Here is a 22172-nt window from a genome sequence, read left to right as displayed (position 1 = left end):
TAGTCGTGAATTCTGCAGAGGCTATGCCCCAAATCTCTTTTGAGTAACAGCAATCTCCATGTGATATATATTTTCTACAGATGGTTTACAGGTTAGGGACATGCTGTGACCTCTCTCCCAATCGCAAACAGATTAAGCAGAGCTGATTAACCGAGCCTAAAACACTGGGTGATTTTCTCCTGGGGGGGTCTCTGACAAAGCCCTCCCTTCCGAACCCTCCCACTTCATTCGCTTGCAAATCACTGTGCCTGAAGAGGTCTTACTCCCCCAGGCCCAGCCCTCCAGCCCTGCAGCGCCATCAGCGGCAGTATCTTCCTACGTGAGGGACGTCTCTTATTAATCAGAAACGCTGAATGGAAACCAATCAGACAGAGAGTTTCTTTGGCTTCAGCTTCCTGCCTGTCTGAGTTAAAAGTGATGCTCGAAGAGGGAGGCACGCTGAGATGCATGAAGCTTCAGCTGTGAAGATACTATAAAAAGAGAAGAGTAGGAATGAGACAGAAGCAACACCGGAATTGTCAGCGCTGAGCAGGGCTATACTCCGTTCCGCTACTAAACAAGGTAAATGCTATTTACTTTACCTGACAATATAAGCTATTCAGTTTTTGCTTTCTTAAAATGAAGTAGTACAAATACTGCTTTTCTCCTGGTTGCTTTATTTTGTACTCTCTCTCTCTTTCTCTCTCTCTTCCTTCCCTCAACATTTTTTTTGGAAGCAGGTAAGAATGCATTTTGTAGTATTTGAATAAGATATTAAGATGCTCACTGAGAAAACTTGCAATGCTTGCTTCATATGTTACTTTTACAAAACTGATACCTATCAGAGCTCTTTTCATAGTGCTCAAATTTGCATATGGAGGATTATTATAAAATAAAACTAAACTTCACATTGTGTTAGTTGATTTTGGGGGGTCTTGAATTACTCACATATTAATGTATACATGGATGCTATTAGTATATTAATTCAAATGTCCTCCTGGTTTTTTCATAACTTTTGTTTATAAAATCTGAGTCAGAACTGTCAAAAATAAAGGCATCTTTATTCATAATTTAATAAGAAATGGTTTCCTTATTTTTCATATTAAAATAAGACAATATAGAAATAGTACAAAGAATACATGGACAGATGGACATAGGCTGTCCGGATTAAAGTGATCACTATACCTAGCTAAGATTTCTTCAAATATTTGTGGTTCTTACTCAAGTCAACATTCTGAATGTGTACCTCTGTTGGCTATAATTGCTCTCCATTATCACAGGCAAATGTATCTTAATGTAGTAAAGACTGGATGAAAACCACAGGAGGGAGAACTTCAAAGGCAAAATTGTCATGTTTTTCTGAAATGATATGGAAAATGCAATGATTTGATGAAGCAGTGTTTTATTTTTCTTTGCATACTCAACATAACCATTCACATCAATTAAATTTTTAAGCACACCAATCTCAAAAAAGGCAAGATCAATTTTAACTATAAGATGGCCAGTATTTTATAGTTTTTACTTTTAGATACTGTTATCAGTGTGTGTTCTCAGAATCTACTTTGAATACCAATGGTGCACTAAAAGAAAAGTGATCACCTGTAGTAGATAAGTTCACATTTATTTGTATGATCAACTTTTGATAAGAATGTAGTGGCTTATAGATTTGAGGAGAAGCTGGAGGTCTTTTCTGAAGATTATTTCTGAATATAAAGATATATATATATATATAAAGATATTTTATGTTATAGATCTACGAGATTACTAATACAGATTTTTTTCACAAGGGTTTTGTAATCTATGTAGCATGAAAAAAAATGATTTTGTGACAGCAAAAAGTGGCAACTTTGTATGACGGGAGGAAATCTTCATTTGCCTCTTGATCTATGGAATAAGAAGAGTTACCCATCTTCAGCCACAGTTGACTAAGAATGAATTAGATCATGTGATGACCTTAAGTTAAAAAGAAATGTATAAAATCTCCTGCATTGAATGGTGGCTAAATCTTATTTTCAGATTCAGACACTGTCTCATTGCCTAGGCAATGCTATGTCTCATGTAGAATACATTTGTGTAACTATGAATATGCTTAATCCAGGTTTGAATGGTGGGTCTTTTAAAAGATCAGGAAAATGAAATAACATGCAATTTCAGCACGTAACAGCAAAGAACTTAGGCATAACATGAACAGCATATATTTGTGATCTTGTCCTCAAACATATTATGAATTCAACTGAAGTTTTCCCAAAGAGAGAGTACAAACTAATTATATCCCCTTAATAGATGTCTACTAATATGTTAAAATACTCTCATCTCTGTATTTGTTTGTTTTGAAACATGAGAAAATGCAAGGTAAAGTGCATGGTATGAGCAAATCTAATTCTGGAAATATTGAAGAAAAAAATGCCTTACAGGAAGCAGATAGTAGTCTCAATTTAAAAGTAATTCACTAACTTTACGTCAGATAGATTGGGCAAGACTAATAAAGCAAGTCATACCAGATAATATTTTCTGGGATGAAAAAATATGATTTTTCCCTTTATTACACTAGGTGATAGCTTTTTAAAACAATTTTGAAATGATCTGCATAATCATTTACCATTATTGTATTCATTGCATATGAATAAGACATAAAGACGTCTTATGCCATTGCCTGTGTGCAGCAAAACCACAGTATTAAAGTTGGCTTTGAAATGATGTCTTTAAATGTTGTGCTGCTTGACTTGAGAAATTGTATGCTGGATCATAAGCCCTTCTGAATGTCACCTTCCATGAAAAGATTTCATTTGGTATTTTCCTGCGACCCCTGTATATACAAAGTTTAGCCAGTAGAGTGTCCCTTCTATGGTGCATTCACCAAATGGGATTCAAAAAAACAATAACTGGAGACTTTTTTTCCCCACTGGCTTACTTCTCTTTAGACAGTAGTAGTGATTTGCAGTAGATACGCATTTTCTACAATATTTGCACAATGTATAGGTATAGTTAATCAGAATGCTTTGGACAATGCTTGAAATTATATAACATAAAATACATGAGTAATATGGCAATATATTGTCTCAAGAAAGTATAAATTTACATTTAAGTTAATTTAAATAATTTATGTGAATATGTCATGAATAAACATTGATTGTAATTTGTTCTCTATGAACGTGAACAGCCTACATGGATAATTACTTACCATTAATACAGATGTTTCAATGTGATGGATCATTAGTTTGCTATATTCTTTAAGACTAATTTTGTTCTGCAAATGGAAATTTAAATCTAAAGTATAAATAAATCTAACATTTGAAAAAACAGAATGTGGTACTTTATAAAATGTCCAATATGATGTTTTAAGTATTTATACTTATGACTTCAAGGATATATGTGTGTATATAAATAGATAGATATAGATATATATCTATATATATATTCAAAAAATATATATGTGTATATGTATATAGAGATATATATTCTATATATGTATATATCTATATATATTCAAAATATTTATATCCCATTATATTTATATTACCATATTATATATATCAAATCAATAGTCATATTAACTGTAGAGTAAGTTTGGTTTATTGTATTTATTGTGAGGTATTTTATTATAAAAAGTCTAGTTAAGATCTTGGGTATTTACGTCTTAAATTATCTAGTTAATTAAAATTAAGCTTTCTTTTTTTAAAATTTTTATTTAAGCTGTCTTAAGAAAGAGGACAGGATGTGGAATAGGATCAAAAAGACATTGGTTTTAATTGGCTTTGTCTTTACCTGATGCTAATTAATAGTCATTTTTCAATGTAGAACATATGCTTCCTAAGATAAAGCAATTTTGTTTATTGTATCTTTCATATTTGTTTTCAGATATGAGTTGTGACTTAAAATATGTCCCCCCAAAGTCTCTTAATACCCATGACATTTTATTTAGGTTTTTAAATAAAATTCTAGAACTTTAGAAAAGGGATTATAACCACCTTCAACTCTGATGTTACAAAAGAAAATGGAGGTTTAGAAAGGTAAGGTTATATATCCAGAGTTGTCAAATCTATATGAAAAATTGGCAACATTGTGTGAAAATATATAATGTTGAATCATGAAAATCATATTAGGTGTGCACACAAACACACATACATACACACAGTGTTTAGGTGAGAACAACATCTCCTGGATTGTTTTAAACATTCTGAAAAAGTTTTTCTCTTATGACTCACTTTGAATTCCTCAGCCTGGAACCAATAATATCCTTATCATTAAAACATAGTAGGAAATGCAGAGTGAGGAGAGTGTCTTTACGCACTTACACATTTCCATAGCAGTCCTAATATGTTAATGCACTTATCCCTACATTTAGCACTAGTAAGAGATGGTCTTACAGCCACATTAAGAATGCAAAGTGCCTGAATAAAAGCACGCTGATCTCTGGAGCCTCACCAAGACATTTTATATTAGCACTACCAAGAAACACCTCCCAAAACATAAAAGTCATGATAATGGATCTTACTGCTTATGAAGGGAAAATGGAAACCTCATAAAGTGTTGTTTTTGCTGCTGTGAGGTATGTATGTGCGTATGGGTAGGAGAGAAAGAGACAGAGAGAGAGACAGAGAGGGAGACACACACCCATACAGAGGGAAAGAAAGGGAGATTTGTTTTTAAGAGGAAAGGTAGGGAAAAGGAGAAGACTTGAATATTTCCTTAAGTAACATGCAGGGGTTTTCCTTCTGTTCCTTTTCTGTGCTTTTGGATTACTTTGCCAAATTATAAATCAGTTGCAGGAGAAATGAGTGCTCTTGCATTCTCTATTTCTCTTCAAGAATAAGATAAGTCTTGGTCTTTTGAATTGATCAAAGAAACACCAGAGTGCATGACTGTTTCATAAGTATGAATTAAAAAGCTTGTCTTTCCTATCATTTCTTGAGATTAGCCTTATAGTTGTGAAGAGCATGGATGATTTCATAATTTTTTTCCTCTAAACACTTATTCAACTTATAATGGGAACGGCAATGACTAATAGTTATTATTTGATTTTTGAGTTTAAAGATGAATGTGTTCCTAAATGTATTTAAGAAATAGATATACCTGACAATTTATATTAGAATATACTAAGCTTACTATACTTTATTACTAATTAAGTATCCAATGCATAATGAACTTTTTCCCTTAGTTACTGAAACCCAGTCTTAAGAAAGTCCTAACAAAAAATATTCACAAGAAGCCAGTATAACAAGGGAGATGACAACACATATAACAATGTGTAGTCTAAGCAAATAAACACCAATAACCACTTCCTGGGACAAAAGACATCATGTGAAATATTCCACTTTAATAAAACTGGGACAATTGAACCTGAAAGTTTCCAAAGTTTCCCCCAGACAATCAAGTAACTTCTTCATCATCTATTTTTTTTCCACTAAAGCAGGTTACTGTAATAATTAATGTAGTTGCCAGAAATATTTTTTTAAATATTCACTTCTATGTGTTATAAATACTTCAAAGTACAGAAAATGTACCATGAATTCAAGAAATTCAAATCTCTTTTGCACTGTAATGGTAATTAAGTCACAAATGAAACATCTGAGGAAACTTGTAAGTTGAATTACAAAGTAACATCTATATATCTGTATCTTCTTGTATCTGTGTTCCCATTCATAATTCTGTGTACCTGTATCTGTAGTTATCTCCATGTACATGTATGTTTATATGTTTGTGTGTGTAGACTCAAAAATATGTGGAAAACAGAAAGGGAAAATAATTACTTCAATGTATAAATCAATTAGTTTTAAATTTTTAAGATGGTGTAACATTATATACTAAAAAGTTCTTTTGTCGGGTAATTATAGATACGGTATTATGAAGTAGTAAAGTAGCAATTATATATATATTTCTTAATTTTGGAAAAAGTTAAACTCAGTTGTAGTCCATGTGTTATGGCTGATTCATATAAGTTTTGAATAGGGAGTATTAGACTTTCATTTCTTAAAACTGTAAGCAGAAATAATTGTTCTCCATTCAATGTCCACAACTCTTGACCTCATAAAATATAACCTCTTTACCCACTCTTATGATGGGAGGAAAAGTGTTATATAAAGTAGGAATCATATTGCTATCTCAAAACATATTGGTAAAAGTTAGATTATTATAACTATCAGAAAATAAAATCCTTATTATTTTTCATTTGTTATATATAGTACAAAGAAAGGACAGTTAAATGGTAAAATTTTATAGGAATTACTTGGCCATTTTCCCTACCTGAGGATTAGATAAATAGGCATTTTAGAATTATTATATTATTCGGTAAATTATTTGCTTAATGCTTTATATCAATTGCTTTATATTAAAAATGTAACACTAAGACTAAATATCATTTCCTTATATCTAATAAGATATATGCCATACTTAATACCAAAGTCAAGGATAAATGTTTGTATTATGGTCACTCCTTCGAGATTAATGTTATAACCTATTAGCACATTATAAATCAACTACATATGCATGTACTGAGCAGGGGTTAGACTAGGTTTAACTATCAGAAGAGAGAATATTTTTCCTTCTCTCCCAAATCTTGCCACTCTTGATAATGTGACATTTTACATAGATTCAATTCTGTTATGTTTTTAAACATAAGGTTCAGATTTGTATTTCTGGCAATACTTACATTATTCCAAAAATTAAATAATGTACTATTATAATAACATGTATGGTTATGTATGCAAATCATATTTGTCTGACTTTTATGTTCAGCTTAGAACTGAGATCTCTGATATAATCATTTACAATGAAGAATGTTGTTATCAAACCTACAATAAATATACTTTTCCTTATAATTAAAATTAATTTTGGTTAGCTTAAAATAACCAGTTCTATTAAAATAGAAACTGTGACTATTAATAACAAACATACTTTTTAATATGTGTTATTTTACACAATAAAATGAAGAGTTTTTATCAGTACTGTCTATATATATATATATATTTATCTCTATATATCTATAAAGATATATAGATATGTATGATGTATCTCAAATTCACTACTCTGGACTTTAAACCCATGTTAAATTTCATTTTCAATAACTAAATATAGAATGCTATTTAAGTAGGAAGAAATCTCTAACTTTGGAAATATTTTGTGATTTTTGAAAATTAAAAGAATTGTTCTGCTATAATTAAAAAAAATAGGTATATATTAGGAAACTACTTGAGGCTATAATTATTTACACCCAAAGATGAATATCAAAACAAATGGAGTCCAAATGATAGAATGGAGTCTAGGAAGTGGTGGGATTCCATCACAGAGACAGCAGTAGAGTCACACAACAATGTGAATTTACTAGTGATGACTCATGGTTGTCTGACATCTCTCCAGACCTATGCTGCTTTTAGGCTTTCTGCTTAACAAATGAAGCATTGCCTATGGGATCACCAACCTTTTATTTAAACCACCTTTTATTAAATCACCGACACTTTATTTAATGTAAGAGTTCAGATTCTTCTCCATTATACCCAAGACTGAATTGTGTTTATGGAAGTGAATTTTAACTGTATTCAGGGAGGAACAAAATGTTACTTCAGAATAAAACTGTCACTGGTATATGTCTTGCATTTATTTCATTTACCATATTTATAAGTTGTACTCTTCTGAAATTAAAAGAAAATGTAGGTAAGCAGCCCATAGAAAAGAATGTGAGGAACTTTTACCTGGAATAAAAATTTTATCCGGATTATGGGTTTGGACAAACACATCTCCAACTATTTATAAACAGTGTTTTGTTCTATAAAATATGGATTTGAAAGCAGATTTTAGAAAATAAGTACCTTTAAATTATAAAATTCTACACATATTTAATACAATAGCTTTCTATTAATAAGAGATGTCTTATAAGCCTATAAGATGTCATATATATAGATATAGATATAGATATATCTTACTAAAACTGCAGTTGTAGATAGTTTTTCTAGATGTAATTATCTGATGTTTTTATTATTTTGTATTCCTTGCATTTTGACTTCTGTCATCTCAAACTCATATGATAATTGCTCTTCAATTATCTCCTTTAGGAGAAAAATTTAAAGTATTAACAAATCAATCTGCTACAAGTGTATTTTCAACCAATTTAGTGTTTGGAAAGTAAGCATATGTTAAGATTACAGAAGGGATTCTTAGTATTTAGTATGTGGTTAAAAATTCTAAACATATATAATAATAAAAGGTATCAAATGATATACTAGTATAGAACTATTAATGTATATATGATAAACCAATTAAGTTACTCTTTTTAATATGCTTGGTGACATGTTTTATGTTCAAAGTGTAACATGTATTTTCTCCTTTAATTATAATCATGGGGGAAGATATTACTCATACCCATTTTCTTTTATCCTTTCTCTTATGCTTTAATTTTAAATCATTTGGTGCTAACGCAGACTTTACTTAAGCTTTGCATTGTCCACTGCCTTCTACCAAATTAAGTACAAATTTATGGTGATTTACAGAAAGCAGATTGTTTTTTTCCACACAATGAACGTGATGATTTATTTCTTTTGCTGCTTTTATATTTTAAGGATTATTTTATTTATTTATTTGACAGACAGAGATCACAAGTAGGCGGAGAGGCAGGCAGAGGCGATTGGTGGGGGGGGGGCAAAAGGCAGGCAGAGGTGGCTAGAGGGGGGAGAGAGGTTCCCTTCTGAGCAGAGAGCCCCATGTAGGGCTGGATAACAGGACCCTGGGATCATGTCCTGAGCTGAAACCAGAGTCTTTAACCCACTGAGCCACCCAGGCGCCCCTCTTTTGCTGTTTTTAACTAATGTGTGCTTTCTTACCCTCACTGCAACTTCAGCTTTGCTGCTATTTCCATTTCCACATTTACTGCTTTGCTTCTTTCCCCTTATCATTATTCCCCACCCCCACTCCACTTCTATTCTGAAGACAGAATATATTTAACTACAGGTGCCTATCTTCCTTAACTTGGCTTGCATTGTGGGAGATGATTCAGTGAACTGTGACAGAAAAGTAGCTTTTCCAACATGAGAAACTCCCTAGATGTGGAGCTAATAAAAATTGGTCAATATATTCTAGGATGATTTTAGAAATTCTTCTCCATTCCACTTCTCTCCTACTTTCACTTTCTAATTGACTAGAAGTGGGTCTTACCAGGAGTGAAGTAGGACCAAGATCATAATTCATTAAGAGATGAGTAGAACAAGGAGAATTACTGCTACTGACAAGAGGGTTGCACTGTAAGTCTGGGAATATAGCCCTGCTATATTCCTCCAAATAAGGAATTTGGAGAATTGTTAAGAAAAACTGGGGCTGGAAAACCTAAAGCTATCCTTATATACTGGAGTTTCATAAGGTTTGTGTATGAGGAGACAAACTGGAAATTTATTTTGATATTGACTGTTTGGCCTCAGAAGTCCCACAACTGATGCATACAAACTTTTCACATTAAGAAGCTGATCTCTGCCCCATTCCCATGTAGTAGAAATGACAGTTCATCCTACAGTTTGCAGGTGCCAGTGGAAGCAATACATTTCATCATGTTAGTACAATAATGTAGTATCCTAAATATGTATAGTCTGTTCAGAATCCTATATGCACCTTTTGTTTTTTTCTTTTAAACTCACCATCAGGAGAAAGACCTTCGGATTATTTGCAATAATTAATTCACCCACTGGATGATTATTTCATTTTCTTACCTTTGGATTATTCATTATTGAATACCTGCTCAGTCGCCTGGCTCTGTGCTATGGGAAACGTGTGCTGGGGAGAACTTCTCATGGAAGCCACCGTTGTTTCCAAACAACTTCCCTTGTTGGAGATTCTCTTCTTGCCATATGTGACAAAATTTATCTGCTTGTAACTTCACTTTTTATTTTGTCTTAGCGTCGCCTATATAGTTTGGAATCTTTAATCCACTGCTATCTAATAGCATTAAACTCATAAAAAAAAAATCTCTGTCAATCCTGTGCCTGCTTTTCAAATATAAATGTCCCTCATTACTTCAGTTCTAAAATAAGAAACGTTTTACAGATTGCTCTATCATTCCAGTCACCCTGTGTGAATTGAATTCTTGTTTGATATTGTCTCAAAAACTGAAATAAAAAATCCTAATGTGAAATAGAGAGCTCACAGTAACTGGGACCAAAACTCCCTTTTAAAAGAAGTTTAAATTAATTTAAGTTAATTTAAGACCAGTTTTTATCCTTCCTCACTACTTCCATTAGACATACACAGAAAAAAAATTCTTTATGACTTGTAATTATTTCTTATAAGGTTTTTCCAAATTCTTAGAGATATAACCCTTATCACATCTTACATTGGTCTCTTCCTGTCCAGTCCTTGGGGCACTTTTCCTATAAGAACCTTAGTATCTCTTGCTGTATTATTTTAATAACCTTTTAATTGCTCACTTAGCCAACAATTTCCTTAACAACTGATACTTTCCACAAAGTATAATAAATTAAGAATATGCTCAAGTAACCCTCTCTCCTGTTACCCCCAGCCCATACCCCATCGCATCTGGATATAAATCAATACTCCTTAGCCTTGAATCCAAGTTCTTCAGCAGCTGGTTTATCTTATATTTTAACTTTTTCTGCTAAATTTAGAGTTTTAAAAATATAGCCACAGCCTTAAAGAGCCCAAAGTTTAGGTCTCAAATGATTGAAACTATTCTGAATCTTTACAGAAATATTGTATTTATGATTTAATATGAGTTCCCTGGAAAACAGTCCAAAGCATTCATGATATTCATGGAATTTTAATATCACCCCAAAAAGATATGGACTGTGTAGGTCCATAAATTAAAATATGAATATTTAATAATATCACCGTATTGGAATCAGTGACTGGTGATGTGAGCAGACAAAGAGCTTCTTCCCAGCTCCATTTATTTGTTCTGTTTTGTGGGTAGCTTATCTTCATTTCTGGATGCAAATTGTCTCATATATAAAATGCAATAAGCAAAAAAGTTTTCATAGGTAATATTTTATGATTGGAGAGGGCAAGAAGAGTCCTGGGGTCAGACATCCAAAGTATATGAGTTTGAGAAAGTCTTTTAATGCCTCGGAGCTCTAGGAGATTCCTGTGTTCAGATATTAGCAGTATTTATATTATAATGTAATGTAAAGGACATTACATTATACATTAGTAATAATGTATGAGGAAGCATGATTGTTTCTAGGTCAAGATTACTGGGACTGTCCATATAAAAAAGCACAAAAGGGACGCATGGATGGCTCAGTTATTTAAGTGTCTGCCTTCAGCTCAGGTCCTGGTTCAAGTCCCACATTGGAATCCTTGCGCAGTGGGGAGCCTGCTTCTCCCTCTACCTTCTGCTCCTGCTTGTGCTCTCTCTCTTTCACTGGTAAATAAACACAAAAAATCTTTGGGGAAAAAAAAATAAAATAAGAGCACAAGAGACCTAGCTTAATTTGATGAGTAATTTCTTTGTTCTTGAAAATTAGGTAAGATACGTCTAGAGGTCATTTACAACATCATGAATGTACATTGTCACATATATCATATGGCTCCTTAAGTTGACATAACATGCAATTAAATATTTTGTGTTGTAAATTTATACATATTAAAATTAATATATAATATTTACTATCATAAATAGAATACTAGAAGGTTTATTGCTTGATGTTGGAATGAGTATATTACACTTGGATTTTGGAGACATAAGTGAGTTATAAAAGTCTTTTAGATATAAGTAACATTTGGTAAATCATTAATGGTAATAAAATTTCATAGTGTCTCATATCATCACTTTTTTTTTTTTTCATCACATGTTTTATTGCCAGGTATTTAACTTTTCTTTTTCTAGCATTTTTATGGTTTCCCCCTTTTATTCGTTGAATTATGATGAGTATAAAGTGAATGACATTCTTGACTTTAAAATGAATACACTTTATAAAGGTGATTTATTTGTATAAGAATTTTACTCTGGTGTAAAGAACAAAAAAAAGAGCTCAAACAAAAATAGTGGTAATGATGGTAATGATTACATGTTTGTGAATAACATTCATTAATAATAACTTGAAAGTTATTTTTGTGGTGCATGCTAACAATTTGATAGTTTATCCATAATCTCTGTAAAACAGAGTTAATGTCATTTGAAACATAGAAACAATTTTAAGTTATATTATTTAGTAAATTTGTTCTATAATCAGGTATGGATGCCAAATATTTATTCAACCTTTACCATCACGCAGCATTTTCTGGTTGCTGAGGTTATAGCAGTAAATATGATACAAAGAGATTCTAATCATAAGAACTTACTCTCCAGAGGAGTGATACAAATAATCAATAGGATAAATATGGTATTGATAAGTGCTAAGAAGAAAGGTCATGTGATGGAGAGTTACTGAAGGGGTAGATGGAATAGGGTGTATGAGAGAAGTTTTTTGAATTGATTTTGAATGGAGAAAAGGAAATATTATGAGAAAAATTATTTTAGGTAGAAAAATGGCAGACTCAAAAGTCTAGAATGTTAACAAATTTTGCTAACTTTATAATATAATCTGAATTATAACTTTAATTTTAATATATAAACATTACATTGTTATATTATGCCTATTTAGATACTTATAAACTTATAATAAGAATGTGAACTGCACATTTTCCAGTTTTCATAGTAATGGTGTTTTAACAATAACCTGCATTCTTTTATTTTTACTTCATTAAATACTTAGTTTCAATATAATATATATATATATTTTTTATGTATACAAAGTTAGACTTTCATTAAATGTTACTATTTATATAGTAGTGGGAATTTCAGACAGCTGCAGTAGAATATTTAAATATTAACTATGAGTATTCAAATTATTAAGTTCTCTAGTGTCTCCCATTATAAATAGAAGATTCAGGCTGAGGCAGGGAGGAGTATCTAATTGTGAGGAAAGCTAATATGCCTGTATATATCTTTGTATATTTCTATATTATCATCTATAGTGAAAAGGGACAGTCTTACAACTCTTTCCTCCCATCCCCCCAAAAAAGAAATCCATAATAGGATTGATCCTCCTTTATCCTGAATTTTGAGGGAGATGCTCCTCTTTTTGAAAGAATGAGAAATAGCAGAATCTGTCCTAGAATTTTCTCAAATGTCTTTAGATGTGGATTTCTTCCTATCTGTGTGATTTTTATCTTAGACATGATTTTCATACTTCTAATATGGTTTCCAAAAGAAAGAATCTGATTATGTGACTCAAATTCTTCTCTACTTCTGAGGATCTGCTTTCTGTAGGTTCTGTTTCCATCACTTTGTCTGTTAGGTCATGTCTACCTTTATTTTCTGGTGCTTTTCTGGCTTCTCCTTCTTTTTTTTACTGATTTCTTCTCTTCAACGATCTCGAGTTAAATTTTCTGAGATAACTGTATTAAACCAAATTTTATTTCTTTGTAACAGAGCCCTAGACAGTCTTTTGATTAGTTTTCAGTATCTTCCTAACCATATCTAAATGACCCCTTCATTTTCTCTTGAGTCCTGGATATATCCATCTACGGAAAAAGTGACCTTTAATCTCACAAAGAGTGGCTGGAAACCCATCTTTAAAAGGACCCATGAGGACATCTGGGTGACGCAGTCAGTTAAGAGTCTGGGTTGTGGTTTCTGCTCCGGTTGTGATGGCAGGGTCAGGGGATCAGCCTCAGGAAGGGCTCTGTGCTCACTGCAGAGTCCACCAAAGACCCTCTCTGCCCTCCCCCTCCTCTCTCTCTCTCTCTCAAATAAATAAATATATTTTTTAAAGATTTTATTTATTTATCAGAGAGAGAGAGGGAGAGAGCGAGCACAGGAAGACAGAATGGCAGAGGGAGAAGCAGGCTCCCTGCCGAGCAAGGAGCCCGATGTGGGACTCTATCCCAGGATGCTGGGATCATGACCTGAGCCGAAGGCAGCTGCTTAATCAGCTGAGCCACCCAGGCGTCCCTAAATAAATATTTTTTAAAAAATAAAAGGACCTGTGGACATGGTATTCAATATGTATGAAGAGGTCTATAGCATTTGCACAAAGTAAACAATTATAATGACAACATTCTCTCCCCAAGTGAAGTGTAGATAATATGCTTCTCATCCTACATAATAGTGTCCATTTGTCTGAAATGTATTTTATAGTTGTAAAATAAAAAAGGAAATATGGCAATTTGGAGTCTTAAGATGGTATCATAAAAATTTGTTGGTGGTTTTCAATGAGGAAACAACGTGTTATGGGTGAACCATGTTTTGCTAAATTATTCCTTTAGTACATTTTACATTGCTTAATTATGAAACTGATTGATATGCCACATTGGAAGGTACATATTTGTAACTTTTGGTCTGACCCTAATTTTATATCTCATAATTCCCTGCTTCTCTTTTTGCTAATAACCAAAATCTGCCTGACCTTCTCTTGAGTTACAGAGTTAGGGAACAAATCCCCACAGAGTAGGGAAAAAAATGTTTACTTAACTGTTAACTAAAATGATTAAGAATGCAGATTCTTGAACTAGGAACACTGGCTCTACCTCTTGCCTCCAGCATGGTCTCAATTAATTTACTTTATCTTCCTAAATTTCAGTTTCCTCATGTGAAAATCTGGATAATTGTATTCATTTGGATTGTTGTCAAGAATGATTATGATAATACATGCATCAAAGTGCTTATCATAGTAGCTACTTAGTAGATACTAATTTTGTTTAATATGATTATTAGTAGTAAGAGTAGTATATTCACAATATACTCAAACTGTCAGTTTCCAAAACCATGTTAAGAGAGTTTTACCATGGGGTGTGGGAAAAGTAATTAAACATTCTGTAAATGTTTTAGGACTTTCCTTGTCTAGACTCCTAAAAGAAGTTAAAAATTAAAAATAATTATACCTCCAAATAATTGATGAAAAGAAGCTTTTGGCCTATGCTAAGATTTTACTTGATTCCACAACATATTTTCTCCAAAGAAATATACACTGACTTTTAAAAATACCATATGATCAATCATGTATGCAGAGAGTAGGAGTAACAATATGAACATATTGGAAAAGTTGAAGAAATGTTAAAAATTATGTAAGCAATCACACTTTCAAAAGGCACAGGACATTAAAAAAACCACTCCCAATTATAAAAGCATGAAAAATAAGTTTGAAAATATTATGAAAAATTTGAGTCTTGGAAAATATTTAACTTTTTATTTTTTTTTTTAAGATTTTATTTGTTTAACAGACAGAGATCACAGGTAGGGAGAGAGACAGACCAAGAGAGAGGAAGGAAAGCAGGCTCCCTGCCAAGCAGAGAGCCCAATGTGGGGCTCGATCCCAGGACCCTGAAATCCCAGGACCCTGAGCCAAAGGCAGAGGCTTTAACCCACTGAGCCACCCAGGCGCCCCTGACTTTCATTATTAATAAAAATAGAGTCAAGTTATGATAATGGTTTCTAATGATATTACATGCTATTTTAAAGTGAGGAAAAAAAAACATATATTCTATAAAATGTGATCTTTCTCTTGGAAGAGAGATTTTAAATTGGGAAAAGTACGATTCAATATAACTAAGGATTAGTACAGCAAGAACTGACATTTTGTTTAATTGACTGATTTTACAGATAAGGATAGCAAAACACCAGGAAATTTGTTCAAAGTGATCCTACAGGAAAAAAAAAAAACCAAGAGTAGAATATAGGTCTCCAGGAATAGACTATGTGAATAGGATTAGCTTACCAATGGCAATCATTATATTTTTACAAATTGTTTTTGATTCATAACCCTTCATATGTAAATTCAGCATGCTAGTAAACTCGGTGGCTAAATAATGACAGCCACTTGATTCACCTCTGTGGTTGGGCCTAGATGTCTCCACAAATCTTGCTGAAAGAATAGGATGAACCTATGGAATTGTGCATGTAGAGAAATAAAAACAGATTCGTGCCAAGCAATATGCTCTCTGCGAGCAGTAAGAGGCAGGTGACTAATTATTTCCCAAATTTTATAGGGTGGAATGACATTCCAGTCTGTTGTAATAAACGAACAATGGATTGGAAATAAAACGACAGAGAATGGGGGTGTAAATTCATTTGTCAAGCTGGAGTTTAACCTCTTCACCTTAAAAATTATAGACTAGAAAATATCCAAGGGCTTTTTCAGTTCCAAAGTCAACAGATCGTTGCTTTAAATAATTATACTAAACTTCCAATTGTTTCTCAAACAAGCTTCCATCCTGTGGGGGGAAAATATAACATTAGAATAATGGAGACTTTGGGAGTATCCAAAGGCCTGGATATCCTGTTCTCACACCTGGTCCTCTTGAACACATTTTCTGAGATGTGGATACTTCTGCGTTAGGTCTAATTGCATCTGTTCAATTAACCTTCTCCATATTGCCTAAGTGCCCTCCACTGATAGCAGAATTTCCATGTATAAAAAGAATATGACTTAGAATTTAATTATTGTCCACAAATATTCAGAACTGTATTTCTTGGTCATGTCTACTCCATCGTTTTTTTTCAAACATTCTGTCAGCCTATTCACCTATAACAATGAGTTCAAATTATCAATCACCAAAAGAAATTCAAGTTTCAGTCATGTGTTTTAAATCATTTTTTGGGGCGCCTGGGTGGCTCAGTGGGTTAAGCCGCTGCCTTCGGCTCGGGTCATGGTCTCAGAGTCCTGGGATCGAGTCCCGCATCGGGCTCTCTGCTCAGCGGAGAGCCTGCTTCCCTCTCTCTCTCTGTCTGCCTCTCCATCTACTTGTGATTTCTCTCTGTCAAATAAATAAATAAAAATCTTTAAAAAAAAAAATAAAAATAAAAAAAAAAAAAATAAATAAATCATTTTTTGTATGTAGATAATTCAAATAGTGTAATCTGCTCATTTAGTTGAGCTTATATATATTTCTACAGTTATACAATTGTGCTATTTCTACATTATTTATATATACAAATTATTTCTATATTAAAACAAAGATTGAGTGATATTGTCCAATTTGTTAATACAACTGCTCCATCATGAGGAAAAAAAGAAAGTATGTCAGTTCACTAGTTTTATTTATTTTTTTAGAAGATGTTGTTTAGTTATTTGACAGAAATCACAAATAGGCAGAGAGGCAGGCAGAGAGCTAGAGAGAGGGGGAAGCCGGCTCCCTGCTGAGCAGAGAGCCCAACGTGGGGCTCAGTCCCAGGACCCTGAGATCATGACCTGAGCCGAAGGCAGAGGCTTAACCCACTGAGCCACCCAGATGCCCCAGTTCACTAGTTTTAAAGATAAAATTCATTTGAAGGTCAAATGATTCTAATGTCAAATGAATCCTCAAAAAACATTCAATTTGTAAAAGACCACATTTTTTAAAAAAGGGTTTAAAAGCTAGTTGTTTCTTTGGGACATTGTATAGTGGCATATTTTAATAAATCTATTCTTGGATACCATTTCATTGGTTTATGCCAACAAATAATCTATCAGAAACTTTAGGTTTTAGACCCCTCAGTTAAACCTACAAGAAATTACTATCCTTAGCCATGTTTTATCTACAGTGTTACGAGAGTAATAAGAAAAGCATGAGTGCATAAGATAAGTTCTCCCGAACCACAAAAGAGCAACACCCTATGTTTCAATGTAATGTCTTGAGAAAATATAACAATACAAATATCTGATAGTCAATTAAACATTTTGCCTTCACAATTCATTTACATGAAAATTAATTATTTATAGGTAAATTATCTCCTCTCTTTTTGATTTCCTACTGGAGTTAGATTTCTTTCTGATGTTCTGAAGAAGGAAATTAATCTATTCATTAATTAAATTAACCTCATTGTAAAATAACATTCTGTAATAAGGAAGTACAGATTGATATTCTCAGGCAATGAACTTTTATTTATAATGTTATCTTGTCCCAGTCTATGGGAAAAATAGATAGCAGCTGTGTTAGACAAACCACGCACAAAATTAGAATATAGGATCTCTTTGCCAATGATATTGCTGAAGTTATGTAAAATATCATATATTTCTCATATAGGTTTTACAGATACATCATATTTTATATTACTTTGAAGTGCTTTCATGTACATGGAAACAACTTCAATATTATTAGTTCTGTTTATATAAATGTGGAGAAAAATCAAGTGATTCAATTTACACAAGGCTTATGTGATTCCTTTCCTTCCTATAGACCCACTATTAAGAGTTTTACTTAATATTCCTTCCATTTTTGTAATTTATTTTTGTAATTATATGATCATTGAAAAAATAATTTTCTTCTAGGGGAATATACAATCTTAGGACCATAAGTTAAGTATAGGACATGTGTCAGTGTTAGTAAGCCAACCTCAGACCCAATTAAATTTACATCTAAACATAGTGTGCAATTCATGTATGAATCTGATCCAAAAATCTCAAAGTCATAAAATCAAGCTATTTAGCACAATACTTTAGCTCCCTCTTTTGGATGGCTCAGACTGCAATACAAAAATATGAGAAAATGTCTTAATATGTTTTCTTTTCAACTGAGATTTTATATTTGAGATAAACTTATTCCTTTATTAAACTGTGTAAGATTAATCATTTTAATCTGTTTTCTAATAAAAATAAGTCAAATTTACTTCTGGAACTTTTTTTTACTAGTTGAAAGCTAAGTTATTGAACACTTCATTTTGAAGATGTATTTTGACAAAGTGTTTTAATATGTATTGTTTAGAATGAATTAATGTGTATTCAATTTTATAAGGACTTTTCAGTACTATTTCTCCAAATAAAATATTTGATCTCAGTTGTCTCATAAATTATGTACTAGTTATCCTTAAAACATGTAATAACCAAGAAAGACTTTTTTAAAGTATTGATCATCAGACAGTATAAATTTGGTGAATTCTTATTTTAAACACTCATAACTACTTTTAGTAATGACATAAACAATAACACATCAAGATGCATAAAACAAGTAATTTGTGTTATCCTTTAGACATGTATGTTATGCAAAGTATGTGTTGTGTGTGTATATATATATATATACATGTATATATATGCATATGTATATTACACACATACAGTTAATATTTGAAGAACAGAGATTTGACTTTTTAAAATAAATACAGTAGAGTACTATAAGTGTATGTTCTTTTTTGATTTTCTTAATACCATCTTCTTCTATAGATTACTTTATTATAAGAATACAGAATATAATTCATATATGAAACATGTGCTAATTGACTATTTGTGTTACTGGTAAGGTTCTGGTCAGCAGTAGCTATTAGTAGTTAACTTTTTGAGAAGTCAAAAGTTATGCACCAATCTTCAACTAGGTGGAGGTTTATTGCCCCTAACCCCCACCTTGTTCAAGAGACAATTGCATATAATAAATATTTAAAAATATATATTATATATATGCATATCTATTATCTTATACTATTACATTATCACTGAAAATAGTTTAATATTAACACGAAATAATTCAAGCACCTGCAACTGAGGTGACAATATTTTGTTTTAAGCTTTTTTATTTCTTGCAGTGATTGAACTCTATGCCTTAAAGCATTTAATATCGAATAGCCTAAGTGTGAATTATATGGTTACACATAATTGGTGGAATTTTTGCCTTCCAAAAAAAAAAAGGTTAAGTTATAATTTTACATATCTGAAAATATAAATGAAGGTGTATATTTTTGTAGTTTTTTGCAACTGAAATTTATTTATTTAGCTTTATTTTGAAAATAGAAAACTTTAAGAAATTAAAATTTTTAAACACTAATTTTCACTATACTCAATATAGTACACAATTAAGACAAACTTCTATATTAAAATATCTAAAAAAATATCTTAAATTTTTTTAAAAAATTACATTTTGAAATACAAATACTGTATCTAATTATGGAAAATGAATTATCATGGGTTTGTCATCACAGGACAGTCAAAAAGGAATAAATTTTATCCCATCTATTCCAGTTATATCTATTCCCTAAACCCAATCTCTCAGTAGAATAACACTTCTTCTAATGCATTTGATTTTACTGCTACTTGAAATTGCAATTAGTTTTGAATAACTCAAAAATATGAAAATATCTTCTAGGTTGTCTGGGTGGGTCAGTCAATTAAAGGTCTGATTGTTGATTTTGGCTCAGGTCATGCTCTCAGGACTGTGAGAGCCCATGCTTTGCACTGGGCATGGAACCTGCTTAAGATTCTCTCTCTTCCCCCATCGGGCTCCCTGCTTGGTGGGAGGCCTGCTTCTCCCTCTCCCACTCCTCCTGCTTGTATTCCCTCTCTCCCTGTATCTCTGTCAACTAAAATCTTAAATAAAAGAAAAATTCTTTCTCTCCCTCTCCCTTTGCCCCTCCCTCCAACTCTCTTTCTCTTTTGAGAAAACAAAAACAAAACAAAAAAACCTATCAATGTTATAAAAAATTATATATTTTCCAAAGTCCATATATGGTAGATGAAATTAGAAATCTTTGCATGTAGGGGAATAACTCTCACTCTTTATTAAATATACTATTTTTAAAATATATAAATATTGAAGAGTATTTAAAATCATTCTAATGAATGAATTTAATAATCTACTTCACCTGTGCTTGTTTATATATTATTTTTATATTTGTTTATTAAATAGACATTTTTTTCCAGTTAAATGTGAGTTGGCTGTCATCTTTGTACTAGTTTTTCTGCTGTGTGTTCTGTTGAAGTAGAAATTAAATACCAAATATGCAGAAGCTTCACCATCAGCTTGATTTCAGCATGTATAAATGCTACATATGGCAATTACATATTGTAATTGATTGTAATTACATATTACATTGTCAGTCTATTCACAAAATGGCACCAAGATCATATGAAGACAAAACCAGCACATTTACTAATATTTTCTAAATATAGAGGCAGAAAAGAGTGAAATATTTAGAGAAATGGACTGAAACTAGTTCTGAATTATGAAATGTGTTAGTTAATATGTTATTTCATATACATAGTAAGACAAACTGAGCATTTTAGAAAAACCAAAGAATTAAAAAAAGAAAAACCAAAGAATAACAAATATTTTAAAAATGGAAAATTTCGGAGTGCCTCGGTGGTTCAGTGGGTTAAAGCTTCTGCCTTCAGCTCAGGTCATGATCTCAGGGTCCTGGGATCCAGCCCTACATTGGGCTCTCTGATCAGCAGCGAGCCTGCTTCCTCTTCAATCTCTCTCTCTCTCTGCCTGCCTCTCTGCCTACTTGTGATCTCTGTCTGTCAAATAAATAAATAAAAAATCTTAAAAAAATAAAAAAAATTAAAAAATGGAAAATTTCATCACTTAGAGATGGCCATACAAAACTGCGAGCATATGTTTCACATATATCAATTCTCAATCTATCAACATGAGCCTCTCCAAATCTATACTCTCATCTGTAAGAGTAGATGTGTACCTAATTTTTCTAACCTTTAAAGTTATTCTTTCCTTTCATATCCAAATACCTAATTCTAGTTGCATACTATAAGTAAACCTAATCCACCCCATCAATTATTTCTTTAAAATACCTAGGAGTTTCTTAAAAATCCTGGATTTCACCTGTTACCATTTGCTACGGATTGCTCTTCAATTTTCTCAGCCCATCTCAATGCCTAACTCTAATGAGGCTCCTTCTTGTTTCCCTCAGCCCTACTAATACTAGCACAATATAGTGATGGATAATAATAATATAATTTAACACCCCTGACAGAAGGATAAAGAGAATGAAGATAATGTTAGGAAACCAGAAGGCATCTAGGAAGAAAAAAATTTACATGTAGCACATTACTGCTAACTCTAAATACCACAAGCCCTGTAGCTTCCCAGAACTTGCCTCCTGGCCACCTCCATCCTTTGCTCTCAGGTTGCTGCCATGAAACTGGGGAATACTTTTCCAATCAACATGTATTACCTTGACAGTAACTGTTATTTGGGAGTATGAGGAAGTATTTTAAAAAGTAAAATAATTTACTGGTAACATTATCTGAGAGATGCCAACTTTTAAATAAAATTTTACATTATTAAAGAGGAAGATTAATATCCCTGTAGGACATATGAGCATTTGTATTTTTCCATCAGAAAGCCTAGGGCCATCACTTAACCTACATCTACATTTTGTGGTGAGTGACGTATTTTTTCATCAAACGACAATCTCTCTTGCTTTCCTCCCTCACCTCAACCTAGTACAGCCCAGTGATTCCAGTACTATGTTTTAGAAATGACTTGTGAATGTATGGCCAAAAACCACACTTGAT

At 32.4% G+C, this 22172-nt stretch overlaps 1 protein-coding gene across 1 annotated transcript in view; it reads left to right on the top strand.

The window, feature by feature from the left end:
* The first annotated feature begins 403 nt into the window (after positions 1 to 403).
* Positions 404 to 22172, top strand: part of CDH9 (cadherin 9) — a 141401-nt gene continuing 119632 nt past the window's right edge. Inside the window, exon 1 of the mRNA XM_059173704.1 lies at positions 404 to 561. The gene's annotated coding sequence lies outside the window, so the exon portion shown is untranslated. The remainder of the gene's footprint in view (positions 562 to 22172) is intronic.

Source organism: Mustela lutreola, chromosome 5 (assembly GCF_030435805.1).
Source record: "Mustela lutreola isolate mMusLut2 chromosome 5, mMusLut2.pri, whole genome shotgun sequence".
Lineage (NCBI taxonomy): Eukaryota > Metazoa > Chordata > Mammalia > Carnivora > Mustelidae > Mustela > Mustela lutreola.
This window is presented reverse-complemented; position numbering and strand designations above follow the sequence as displayed.